At 35.5% G+C, this 12,800-nt stretch overlaps 1 protein-coding gene across 2 annotated transcripts in view; it reads left to right on the forward strand.

Moving 5' to 3' along the window:
• Positions 1 to 12,800, forward strand: part of LOC103033078 (VPS10 domain-containing receptor SorCS1) — a 389,355-nt gene that overhangs the window by 263,178 nt on the left and 113,377 nt on the right. The window lies entirely within an intron of this gene.

Raw genomic sequence — 12,800 nt, forward strand, 5'->3', positions numbered from 1 at the left:
TCCTTTCTTTTAGTAAATTTTACTTTTACGTTTATTTCTCTCTTTCTGACTGAACATAACCTGGAATCGGATTCATCCGCTCTGAAAGGAGACCGCATCACACCCACCCAGTAAAAAAGGATTCTTCCGCATGCTCGGTGCAATTACCCATTCTCACCAGAGAGGGCCCTAAATCCCAAAACTTACGGACCTCAGCTTTAAGTTGTGAGGTGTTATCTTGTGATTAAGGTTGAATACTGTTGTCATGAATTTTCTTGTGAGAATTGGTAATGATTGTGACTGGCAGTGTCTGGCTAGAATTGTCCACGCTGACATGCTAACCCCATACAACACATATTTTTGCCAACATATTTGTCAACATGAATGCTTTTAAATCTTAATGAGAAACTAATCATTAATTATGTAAGTTTTAATACATAGAAACATACTGTATGAGTCAAAAGTTTGGACACACTATTAGATTCAATGTTTTCCTTTTTTTTCCTACATTGTAAATGAATACTGACATTGTCCAGACAATGAAGGAACACATATGGAATCATGTAGTAACTTAAAAGTGTTAAATAAAGAATTTAGGTGGCTCTCGGGTGTGTTTTTGAGGTTGGCAATTCTGATGAACTCGTGTTCTTCCTCCCCTGGGGCAGTCCTAATGAGGGCCAGTTTCATCATAGCATTTTAGTGATCTGTGCAATTTCAAAATGTTTTTTTTTTTTTTGATTGACTGACCTTAATTTCCTAAAGTATATTTTTATTTAGTTAGTTTAGAACTACTTTAGTAGTTCTTGGCATAATATGGATTAGAATATTACGTAAATAGGGCCATTCACTGTATACAAACTCCTCACAACTTCACAACTGATGCTCTCAAACACATTAAGAGACAAGAAATTCAAGTAATTAACTCTTAATTAATTAAAAAAAGGTAAGCACAGCTGTTAACTGACTAACATTTATCTATTTAATTGATTGCAGGTTGTTTTAAGACCTTCTTTTAGACCTATCCTGATAGAAGTAGGCAAATTTATGTCTTTACACATGCCTTTCTGGACAAGCTGAGATACAGAACCGCCACTTCTCCGATCACTGTCTATGTGGGCTTCTTCCAGTAAGTCTAGAGGTGTATTTTTCCAGTTGTTACGATAGCAAAGACACACTGACATGTTCTAAATCAAGATGCATGTTGTACGATTGATGGTTGATGGCATAATATGGCAGAAAAAGTGAGCAAAAGTGACCTTGATAAGAGTAGATAAAATGATGGATGAATGGATGGATGGATGGATGGATGCATGGATGGATTGATAAATGGATGGATGGATGGATGCTAATGGGCTCTCCCTTAAATCAAGCATAATTCACGCGTAGATATTTACTTCATGAAGGACAGTCTTTAAACATGCCTTTCTGGGCAAGCTGAGATACTGAACCGTCAATTCTCTGATCATTGTCTATGTGGGGTTCTCTAGAAGTGTACTTTTCCCGTCGTTACGATAGCAAGGACACGCTGACACATTTTAAAGCAAGTGAGCAAAAGTGACCTTGATAAATGTAGATAAAATGATGGATGAGTGGATGGATGCATGGATGGATAGAAAGTTTAAATGGTTTTCAAACACGTATAATAACAGAAACATTTTTTATTGGCATTGTAAAACATATACCATATCTTCTAAAATGTAACTGTTTTGGGAAAACAAAGAACTTTAATCATTGGCTCAACAGAGAAAATCAAACTGAAAAGCAAAACAAACCTGAAGTTCAAAACAGCGAAACAGAGCTGAGCATTTGGAAGCATTCCTCAGTGGAGATCATTCTCCAAAAGCTGGGTTTTTGACTGACCTTAACCACTATTTTATGTTGATGGGAGGCCAAAACACAGAGGATAAAATGTTTTTTTGAAACATATCCATGGTAACTGAATAATATAATTCAGCCATGAAGTTTTGATGGAACGATTTCAAAATACAAAACTCGCTCCACTCAGCCAGCATTGTTAATTATTCTGTTTACTAAATTAAACCACAGCTGAAAGCAGACCACAACACACAATATATACATACAGCTCTGGATAAAGTTAAGAAACGACTTCAGTTTCTGAATCAGTTTCTCTGATTTTGCTATTTATAGGTACATGTTTGATTAAAATGAACATTGTTGTTTTATTCTATAAACTACAGACAACATTCCTCCCAAATTCCAAATAGAAATATTGTCATTTAGAGCATTTATTTGGCTGATATAACAAAAAATGATGCAGAGCTTTCAGACCTCAAATAATGCAAAGAAAAAAAGTTCATATTTATAAAGTTTTCAGAATCAGAAATCAATATGTATTGAAATAACCCTGGTTTTTAATCACTGTCTTTTATGTTCTCCTCCACCAGTCTTACACACTGCTTTTGGATAATTTCATGCCACTCCTGCTGCAAAAATTCAAGCAGTTCAGTTTGGTTTGATGGCTTGTGATCATCCATCTTCCTCTTGATTATATTCCAGACGTTTTCAAAGACTTCTAATTTTTAAATGGTATAATATTTTTTTCCAGAGCTGTATATGTATATATACAGTGGCGTTAAAAAAAAGTATTTGCACCCTACAGATTTTTTTGTGTTTTTGCATTTTTGTCATAGTTACATTTTTTCACATAATTAAACAAACTTCAACATCAGACAAAGATAACCTGAGTAAATATATTAAAAAAAAACTTTTTAAATGTTTATTTCATCAAAGTCATTTCTAAAGCCTTGAAACTCAAGCAAACCACAATGAGAGCTATTATCTACAAATGGAGAAAACATGGAACAATGGTCAACCTTCCCAGGAGTGACCGGCCAACCAAAATTACTCCAAAAGGGCATGAACAACTCCTCCAGGAGGTCACAAAAGAACCCAGAACAGCATTTAAAGAACTGCAGGTCTCACTTGTCTCAGTTAAGATCAGTGTTAATGATTCAATAATAAGAAAGAGAGACTGGGCAAAAATCTTATCAAGCAGTCATCTCACATACACCAACAAACATCTTGATGATCCCCAGGATTTTGGGTAAATATTCTTTGAACTGACGAGACAAAAGTGTAACTTCTTTGAAGATTTGTGTCCCATTATGTGTACTATAAAACTAGTACATAATAAAAAAAGAACATCATACTGAGTGTAAAACATGGTGGTGGTAGTGTGATGGTCTGGTGCTGCTTTGCTGCTTTAGGACCTGGACAACTTGCTGTAATAGGTGGAACCAGGAATTCTGCTGTTTACCAGACAGTCCGGAAGGAGAATCTCCGGCCATCTGTTTGTGACCTGAAGCTCAGGTGTACTTGGGTTCTGCAGCAGGACAATGAACCTGAATCACACAAACAAATCCACCTCTGAATGGATTTAAAAAATGAATGAATAAATAAATAAATAAATGAATGAATAAATAAAGGTTTTAAAATGGCCTAGTCAAAGTCTGATTAGGATGCTGTGGCATGATCTTAAACAGTATGTCCATGCTGGAAAACCTCCAATGTGGCTGAATTATAACAATTCTGAAAAGAAGAGAAAAACCGGGCCGAAATTCCCATTGTATGAAGTTGATGCACTTTTTAACATTAAGGTAGTTATGCGAGTGAGGTGCATTGGCTATGCACATCTTTAGAAATGAATGCAACACATGCAGCATGGTGGAACATGGTGGAATATTTTGAAGAAAGGTTGTGTGACTTAGTTCAAAACTGCACCCGCATCTGCAGGATGTGTCCTTGCTGCTGTGGCAGGTGGAAGCCTCTACACAGCAAAAATGAAAAAGGTTTCAAGGCAACTTACTGCACTAGATTTAGAGCTTTGAGGCCATCTCAAACTTTTTCTCAACGTTCTGAAGAAAAACACCACCAGTTGTGCCAACTAAAAAAAAAATCATTTTTAATATGTGGGCAATTCCACCAAATGGGTGCCATTTCTGTCCTCAGGAAATTACATGTATAAATGTGCACACAAAATAACTTCAAAATAAAATTTTAGCATTAAACATAGTGTCTTGTACATCGACCTAATTGCAAAAGTAAGATATGTAATTAAAAACATTAATAAAATAAAATACTTAGAACACTGAAAAAAATAGCATCTGTTGCCCCAATCCCCACTCTCTAACTATAAACTTTACTACGAAATATAATTATTATATAATTATTTCCATTGTTGTGGGTCTCCAAATCCTGTATATGCTTAAAAAATATTTTTTCCATAATAAATCCATAATATTTAAGTTAAAATACACACTTAAGTTGTGTCCCTGTTTTTTCACTCACCTGGAAACATCTGGAAAATTCTACAACAAGTCACAACAAATCTACAACAGGAAGTGACATCAGTTGGTTATTTTGAAGATCATGAGAAGACCAAAATTAAGTTCTCTCATTTGTTTCTCTGTATATTTGATCACTAGAATGTGCTCAGTGTCCTCATGCTGTTAGCATAGCCACTAATTAGATATTTTTCTTGTTTTTGCTAATTCTATGCAAAAAAAACCTCTTTATTCCTGTTACTTTAATTCCTGTTACTTGAAACATAAAAAGTAACAGGAGTGAGTGTCAGTTACAGGAATGAGTTCCAGTATCAGGAGAGATATTTTTTGTCATAAATATCAATTATTTAAACATGCAGTCAAACATTTCTTTAAAATAAAGTTCTTTCTTCAGAGAAAATCAAAGAAATTAGTGGACTTGCTTTTAAACATGCTTTTAAATGTCAAATTAGTTTTGTAACCATCTTCAGCTTCAAAACCTTATTAAAAAATAAATAATGCGGCATCTTTTTTGTTATTTCAGCCATTTCTCATTTTCTGTAAATAAATGCTCTGAATGACAATATTTTTATTTGGAATTTGGGAGAAATGTTGTCTGTAGTTTATAGAATAAAACAACACTGTTCATTTTACTCAAACATATATATATATATATATATATATATATATATATATATATATATATATATATATATATATACATATATATATAAAGCATTTTATGTAACAAACCATGCCCTAAACAGTAAAATAAATATTATAAATCTTATATTATACTAGTAAAATATTTTTTTTTTCCATTGGGTGGGTCAAAAATACTGTTTAATTGGATTGTAAACTTGTCAAACTTGTCAAATCAATCACATTTTAGCATCTTTTATGGTCTCGATTGGTGTTATGAGCTACAAAAAAATTCATGAAAATCTATGATGTCCATTTTAATGGATGCAGGGTCTGAATGGATTAGAATAATTTATTGTCTCTATATGAGAACTTCCTGTACAGAGAAAAAGTTTAGTTTTTATACTTGTTAGGTCCTACTAATCCGAAATCTCAGAAAAGCTCGGGCCAAAACACAGTTTAGCACTCACAGACTTTCTAGTAATTCTGTACACATTAAATAGATACTTTAATAATTTAAGGAAAGTTAAAAAAAAAATTGCTAAATTCTCCATCGCAAAAAAAAATATTAAATGTAATCCTTCATGCTAGATCCATCTAAAGATGTAATCTAAAGCCTGAAGTAATCAAGGCTTCACAGGGCTTCAAAGTGTACGTTTTTTGGGTTGCTCGTTTCATGTTATTTTCATATTTCTGGCATTAGTCCCTTTCGAGCTCCTGCGGCGGAGCTGCGCCAGTGTTATCAATTGAAATCATTCACACTCTCAGCATGTCGACCCCCGAGCTCCAGCTTCCAGCTGTCTCTTTCCAGCTAAAGGTCAGCCAGGCAAATATCAAACATGCACCGTGTTACTCTCTTTTTACCTCTCTGCACTGTAAAATCTGCATTCAAACGAGGCAAATCAAGAACCGTTAGCGTATAATGCATATAATGACCAATACGTGTGAGGCTTGACCTGTCCAGTTCTGAGAAACTGAACCAAAATTGGAAATGGTCCAGGTGTTTATGGGCCATTCCACTGAATGGGTGCCATTTATTTGATGTAACTTTATTTAACTTAATTTAATTAAACATTTTTTTTTATCTTTATTTCAACTCTGAATCTAATAACACATGTATTTAACTATTCAAAACATGTACTGTTCAATCTAATTTTATTTTTTTTTTACAATCTGAAGATGGTAACAAAACTATGAAATGTGACATTTAAAAAGCATGTTTAAATAAGCAAGTAAACTAAATTCCTGATTGATTGTCTCTAAAGAAGGTCTTTGTTTGAAAGAAATATTTGACTGCATGTTCAAATCATTGATATTTATAACCAAAAAAAAAAAAAACTATATATGCATGCACATTGAATTTTTCTAAACAATGCCGAGGCGTTTTTAGCTTTTCAAGAAGACCCAAACCTGAAATTGATCAAAACTATTATAATGCATTTTTTAAAACAAATGGACAAATGATAAACCGAACAGAATTGGGAAAAAAGTGGTTAATATTACCTTATATTCACATTTATAAATCAATAAACCAGAGGACAATACTCATTCCTGTTACTGGAACTCACTCCTGTTACTGGCATTCATTCCTGTTACTCTTCTTGGTTTGAGTAACAGGCATTAAAGTAACAGAAATAAGGTTAGAATTAGCTGAAAAAAACATTTGCTAATTCTATGCTACAACATTTGTGACACAGTGTAACACAATTTGGGTTAAATCTTGTAATATTACTCAATCATCTCAGTCCACACAATTCTTTTACTTTCTGTGACAGGTTTTTATCTCTCAGCTTGTCCAGAAGTGCATGTGAAAAGGACATTCTTTATTGGTTATTCAAAACCTGAAGCCCAGAAGCAATAAAAAAACAATTTTCACATTAAAGCAGTGTATTAGTTGTGTTTAAAGAAATCGTCTGGCATGTCAGTCGTTGAAGAATCATTATAATTCAGTTATTACTGCATCATAACTGCATTAATAATACTCATACAAACTACATGACACTGCATAACGAAATATTTTTGTCTAAAATCTTGTAACATTATTCTACCACCTCGGTCCACATGATTCTTTCATTTTCAGTGATGGTTCTGCGTCTCTCAGCTTGTCCAGAAATGCATGTGAAAAGTGCGTCCTTTCGTGGTGGTTTAAAACGTGATTTATATAACTGTAGGAGAAGCCCAGGAGCAAGAAATACCAATTCTCACATAATAGCAGTAAATAAGTTGTATTTAATGAAATCTTCTGACATGTTAGTCACGTTAGTAATGAAGTATATTTTTGTAAAATCTTGTAATATTACTCAACCACTTCAGTCAGCATGATTATTTCACTTTCTGTGACTGGTCTTTAACTCTCAGCTTGTCCAGAAGTGCATGTGAAAAGTGTGTCCTTTAGCGGTGGTTCAAAACATAATTACTCATTCTACAGTTATACAGTCATGTTTTGTACCACTTTAGTACACGTGAATCTTTTACTTTCTGTGACTGGTCTTTATCTCTCAGCTTGTCCAGAAATGCATGTGAAAAATGTGTCCTTCAGTGATGGCTCAAAACATGATTGCAATGGGAGCCCAGGAGCAAGAAATTCCAATTGCATTAATAACGCATTATACATATATACAGGGTTTATAGGGAGTGTTTTGTCAAATCTTATAATATTACTGTTCATATCTTATATATTTAATAGACTTGGCAATCACAAAAACTGTCAACAAAACTTTCTATTTGTCTTAATTTGTGGGTTGCTGGTGATGCAACCCTAGTGATATTACTTTCAAGTGGTCATCCCCGCCTAAATGAGCTCCGGCATTTCTGATTCTGATTGGTCGGTATGTAGGTCACGTATCTGGCTTTGGCAGCCGTGATTGATGGACTAGTGTTTCAGGTTCTCCCCACTGTGGTTAGCATTAGCATGTCTTGTTTGACGAATGGTTTAGTGCCCTGGTCTACTTTATGCATGCGGCTTGCCCAAAGAACTGTATCAGGTGCTGAATTTAAATGGAATCCAATTCCACTGTGGACGCTTCTTCAGGCGTAAAGGAAAAGGGACACGACTAGCACAAGCTCCAACTACTGAAACGCCACGCTGAAACAAATGGGAAAACAAGATTTACATTTACCAAGCTCCCCGGAGCTACTAGAACTGTCAGGGAGCCAAAAATTAAAATAATTTTGATACCAGTCACCAGCCACTGAAACTGATTAAATAATTCAGCACTTTTTATGCATAGAAAAGTATAATTTATTAAAAGAAGTGGAGCAAGAACTCGTTTCGTCTTAGAAACCATTAAAATGTATTGTCTGCAGTAGCCTTTAACCCAAAGCCTCAAGTGTTTGAGGTCAGGGAAAGTTTTTCTTTTTAAATTTGCAGATTTATTTTAATTAACATATTATTTAGATAACCTAGGTGGAACTTAATGTAACCAGTACTCACTCAGAACTACTTTTTTAAAAGACACTGAAAAAGAAAACTCAGTTTTCTTTCCGCTTGTTGTTTCTAAGGCTGGTAATTCTTTTTTTCTCTCTGCGCAACAGAGGAAACTCTTGGTCTTCCTTTCCTGGGGCCATCCTTATGAGAGCCAGTTTCATCATTCTTGATGATCTAGGCATTCCAGTTATATATTTTAGGTAAAGGTATTTACTTATTTCCATAAAAAAAAAAAAAAAAATTCTGTCCACCCTGACATCTCGAGATGACCATTCCTTTAAAAAAGTCATTTTTTTAAATCAATGACATTCAAGGGACTGAAAACAATGCAGCTCAAGGTGTACTTTTCCCGTCGTTACGATAGCAAAGACATGCTGACACACCTTAAATCAAGTAAATTAAGAGTGGTTGATGGTCTGCCTATAGATCGCTTAAATAGGGTCCATCTGTCTTTGAACTTATCTGAGGTAAAGCTTAAGCTGTCCACCCTATCATAGTAAGATATCAATGTTATTATAAAAAATATATATAGAAAATTAAAACAAGTCATCAAAAAAAAAAAAGTTGTTCATCAAGTCATTGTCCACCGTGGTGTGCTGTGAAAATATAAAGTGATTAAGTTGGGAATATATGATTTCTGTGTAGTCTGAAGCCTTATACATGTGGTAGAATTTCTTTTACTGTGCCAAAAGACACTGGATTTTGATAATGACTCTTTGTGCGGACTTAAATAAGTGTTTTTATATACTACTTTCATTTTTCACTTTCAAACAAATCTATACAAACTAAATGAGTTCTTACTTAAACATCTTTTATACCACTAGAAAAGATGTCTTTTCATCTTTCACTTCAATCATTACATTACATTTCATTTCATTTGGCAGACGCTTTTGTCCAAAGCGACTTACAATAATGAAGTACAAAAGTAATAGGAATTTAGATAACCCATTTTTAGATAGGGCTTAAAGGAGGTCGAAGGGAAATAAAGGGATAGAGAAGTGAAGGAGGGGAAGAAGGAAATGGGGTTAGAAGTAGTTAGTGTGTTAGAGGTGTTAGGAGAGTAAGTGCTCTTTGAAGAGCTCTAGATAGCGAGAGATTCTCCTGATCTGGTAGTGGAAGATAGTTTGTTCCACCATTGGGGAACTCTGTATGAGAACAGTCTGGATTGCTTTGTGTGAGTGTTTGGCAAAGCGAGGCGACGTTCATTGGAGGAGCGCAGTGGCCGGGAGGTAGCGTAAGCCTTCAGGAGTGAGTGCAGGTAGGAAGGAGCCTGTTCTGTCATCACCTTGTAGGCGATTGTAAGAGTTTTGAATTTGATGCGAGCATCAACTGGTAGCCAGTGGAGCTCAATGAATCAATCAAAATGGAAAAAAATGGAAAATAGTTTGCCATCTCAAACTATATTAAGGAGCCTAGTTTAATTCAAGTAGTTTACAAACCAAAGAACTTCCGGTGCCGACACGAGTGGTATCCTGTTCCAGTAGCTCCGTATCTTTGTGTGCTTTTCTGAGATTTGTTTTCTAGAATTTCCCTCTGGGATCAATAAAGTATCTACCTACCAACCTACCTGCCTACCTACCTACCTACAAAAGCAACAAAGACACTAAACCAACCACAGCTTACAAATACACACACTTTTCCATTAGGACAAGGGAAAAGTCCATGATCATGGTGTGAATTCACTTAGTTAACCCAGATAGAGCCCTGAAGAGGAGGGAAAAAGGTCCCTCTCAATCTTAGAGGTCTCAAAGCTGTGCTGCAACGTCACTCAGTTGCAGGCCTGTAGAGCATCTGACTCACTGTATGAAGTCACTCCATCAGGACACTCTCGAAGAAAATATCTCTGAGCTGTGTGTACACATTTACATTTGGAGCATCTGGTTAAAAAGTGTCTTTTTTCCAATGCTTTCACTAATGTAATGTTTTTACTGTTGCTGTTTGTCAGGCTGGGAAATCAAACTCTCCTCTTCCACAGCGAACACAGTGTTGCCATCCATTACATTAAACCAGTGACGCCATGTAAAATCAGTCATTGCCCCGTCCAGCGAGCCTCTGAACTGCAATGTCGACTTGCCCTGGCACCCGACCCAGCAATCCATCAACCAGTAATGTGGAGTCACTGCATCATCCAACCCAGCAGTAGACCAAGAAACCAAGATATCACACATACACTGTTAAAAAAAGTGCGAAAAAAAAACCGGTTATTTTTCAAGAGCAGGGGGCAACAGAAAATGTCTGTAAAAAAACAGAAAAATATTGTCACATTTAAAACAGATATAAACCATAAAAAAAAAAAACAGTTATTGTGTTTACTATGATTAACAACTATTACTGTCATTTGGGCATGAGTCTGAGTCAGGTCTCAAGTATTTCATTACGAGTCCAAGTCGAGTCTCGAGTCTTTTGTCACAAGTCCAAGTCGAGACTCGAGTCTTTGAGCACAAGTCTGAGATGAGGCTTGAATCTTTGGGAACGAGTCCGAGACGAGTCTTGAGTCTTTGGTCACAATTCTGAGTCGAATTTAAAAGCATTGGTCGCGAGTCCGAGCTGAATCTCAAGTCTTTGGTCACAAGTCCGAGTCGAGTCTTGAGTCTTTGGTCACGAGTTCAAGTCAAGTCCATAGTCTTTGGGCATGAGTCAGAGTCAAATCTTAAGTCTTTGGTCACAAGTCCCGTCGATTTCTGAGCTGTGATATAGTCAACCCTGCATCCAATACAGCAATCCACTGAGCTGTGAAGGAAGTAAATAAGTCAGTTCAGTGGTGATGTACTGCTCTCAAGTATCAACAACACCATATTCTGCCATAGTTCACCATCACGTTTTACTGTTTTGCAAGCTATAATTAGGGCTTTAGTTAACGGGTTTATGGTAGCTTTGAGGCCACCATGTTAAGGACAATGCTTTTTCAAAATAGATTTCATGTTTTAGAATTGCCCTGTTTTTTTAATTACTTATTTATTTGTCATTTAAAGAGGGAGACAGCATATTAGTTTTAGATCAGTTTTTTGTACCCAATTCTCAGGATTGTAACTATGCCAATGAAAATTGGAACATTGGACCTAGCTTATAGTTAGCTTATATACTTAGCTTGATGCTAATTGATTGTGCTAATTGATTGTGACACTTCTTGTTAGCTATATTTGTCTCATAGACAGTATATTTTTATTTGTTTATTTATTTATTTCTTTATTTATTCTTTACTCATCCATTGATTTCACTTTCTTCTCTCTTCCCTCCTAACGTTTCTAAACTTCATAACTCAATCCCTCCCACGAACATGTCGTCAACATGCATGCATAGGACTTACCGGGTGGTCTAAACCCAATTTGATTGCACATAAAGATTGATTAGTGAAGGCAGGGGGGCGATGAGTCTTGTGCCTTGACTGATGCTGGTTTATTGTTGTAGGTAATTGACAGAGTTTGACCTTTTAAAAAAAAACTATTTTTTTATATATATATATTTATTTATTTATTTATTTTTAAAGCGGCTATGGCCCGGTAATCCAATCTTGTTTTTTTCCCCTTTTCTTTCTTTCGCACCTTCCCTGAGGTGATAATGATGAATGATAAATACAAATTGATTGAACATGCTCACCACACGCGTCCACATACCCGCACACACACACACACACACACACACTCACATGCTTTGTTCTTTATACAACGTTAATGATAAAGCTTTCAGCTGCCTGCGTTCTATCAAACATTGGATTTGTAGCTGATTGCATGTTTTGATATTGGAAAAAAAAGAATTAAAAGTGTAGATTTAATAGAGAATTGCAGCTTTAACAGCCTGGTTAGACTTATGCTGTGTTCACACTGGCAGGAAATGTGTGAGAACCAGTGATGGCCAGTGTTGGGCACGTTACTTTGAAAAAGTAATTAGTTATAGTTACTAGTTACTTCTCCAAAAAAGTAAGAGTTAATAACTAAGTTACTCCACTATAAAAGTAACTAGTTACCAATAAAAGTAACTATTGCGTTACTATTGCGTTACAAAATGATTACCCCTTTACTTTATGGATTACTTTAATTTAAAAGTAACTTAGTTCCTTTTAAGTTCCTTTTAAGTATCTGCCGCCTCAACATAACAGTTTTCCCAAAACTCACTTTATTGGAAGCTTTGCTCCAACTTTGGAACTTGTTCTGTAAGTTTGACGTTGTGTTTTTGAAGCTAGGTATCACTTTATCACTTTAAAATTTAAAGTAGTGTCTGTATTACCCTCCAGTTTTTGTGTTGTTGTGTGGTTCTACATGAGTGTCGCTTAGGCCAGACTTCATTCTCTGAGACACAAGAAGAAAGTAAAAATATACTGTAGCAAATCTAATGTTCTGTGTTTACTGGCTGTTAAAAATGCACTGTTGTGTTTAGGTTGTAAGACAAGTGTGTAATTAGGGAGAGTGTGTGTGTGTGTTTGTGTGTATGAGGTGAAGAGAGGGAGGGGGGGCTCGCTGTGTGTGTGTGTG

The sequence above is a fragment of the Astyanax mexicanus genome, chromosome 21, assembly GCF_023375975.1.
Source record: "Astyanax mexicanus isolate ESR-SI-001 chromosome 21, AstMex3_surface, whole genome shotgun sequence".
In the NCBI taxonomy this organism is placed as follows: domain Eukaryota; kingdom Metazoa; phylum Chordata; class Actinopteri; order Characiformes; family Acestrorhamphidae; genus Astyanax; species Astyanax mexicanus.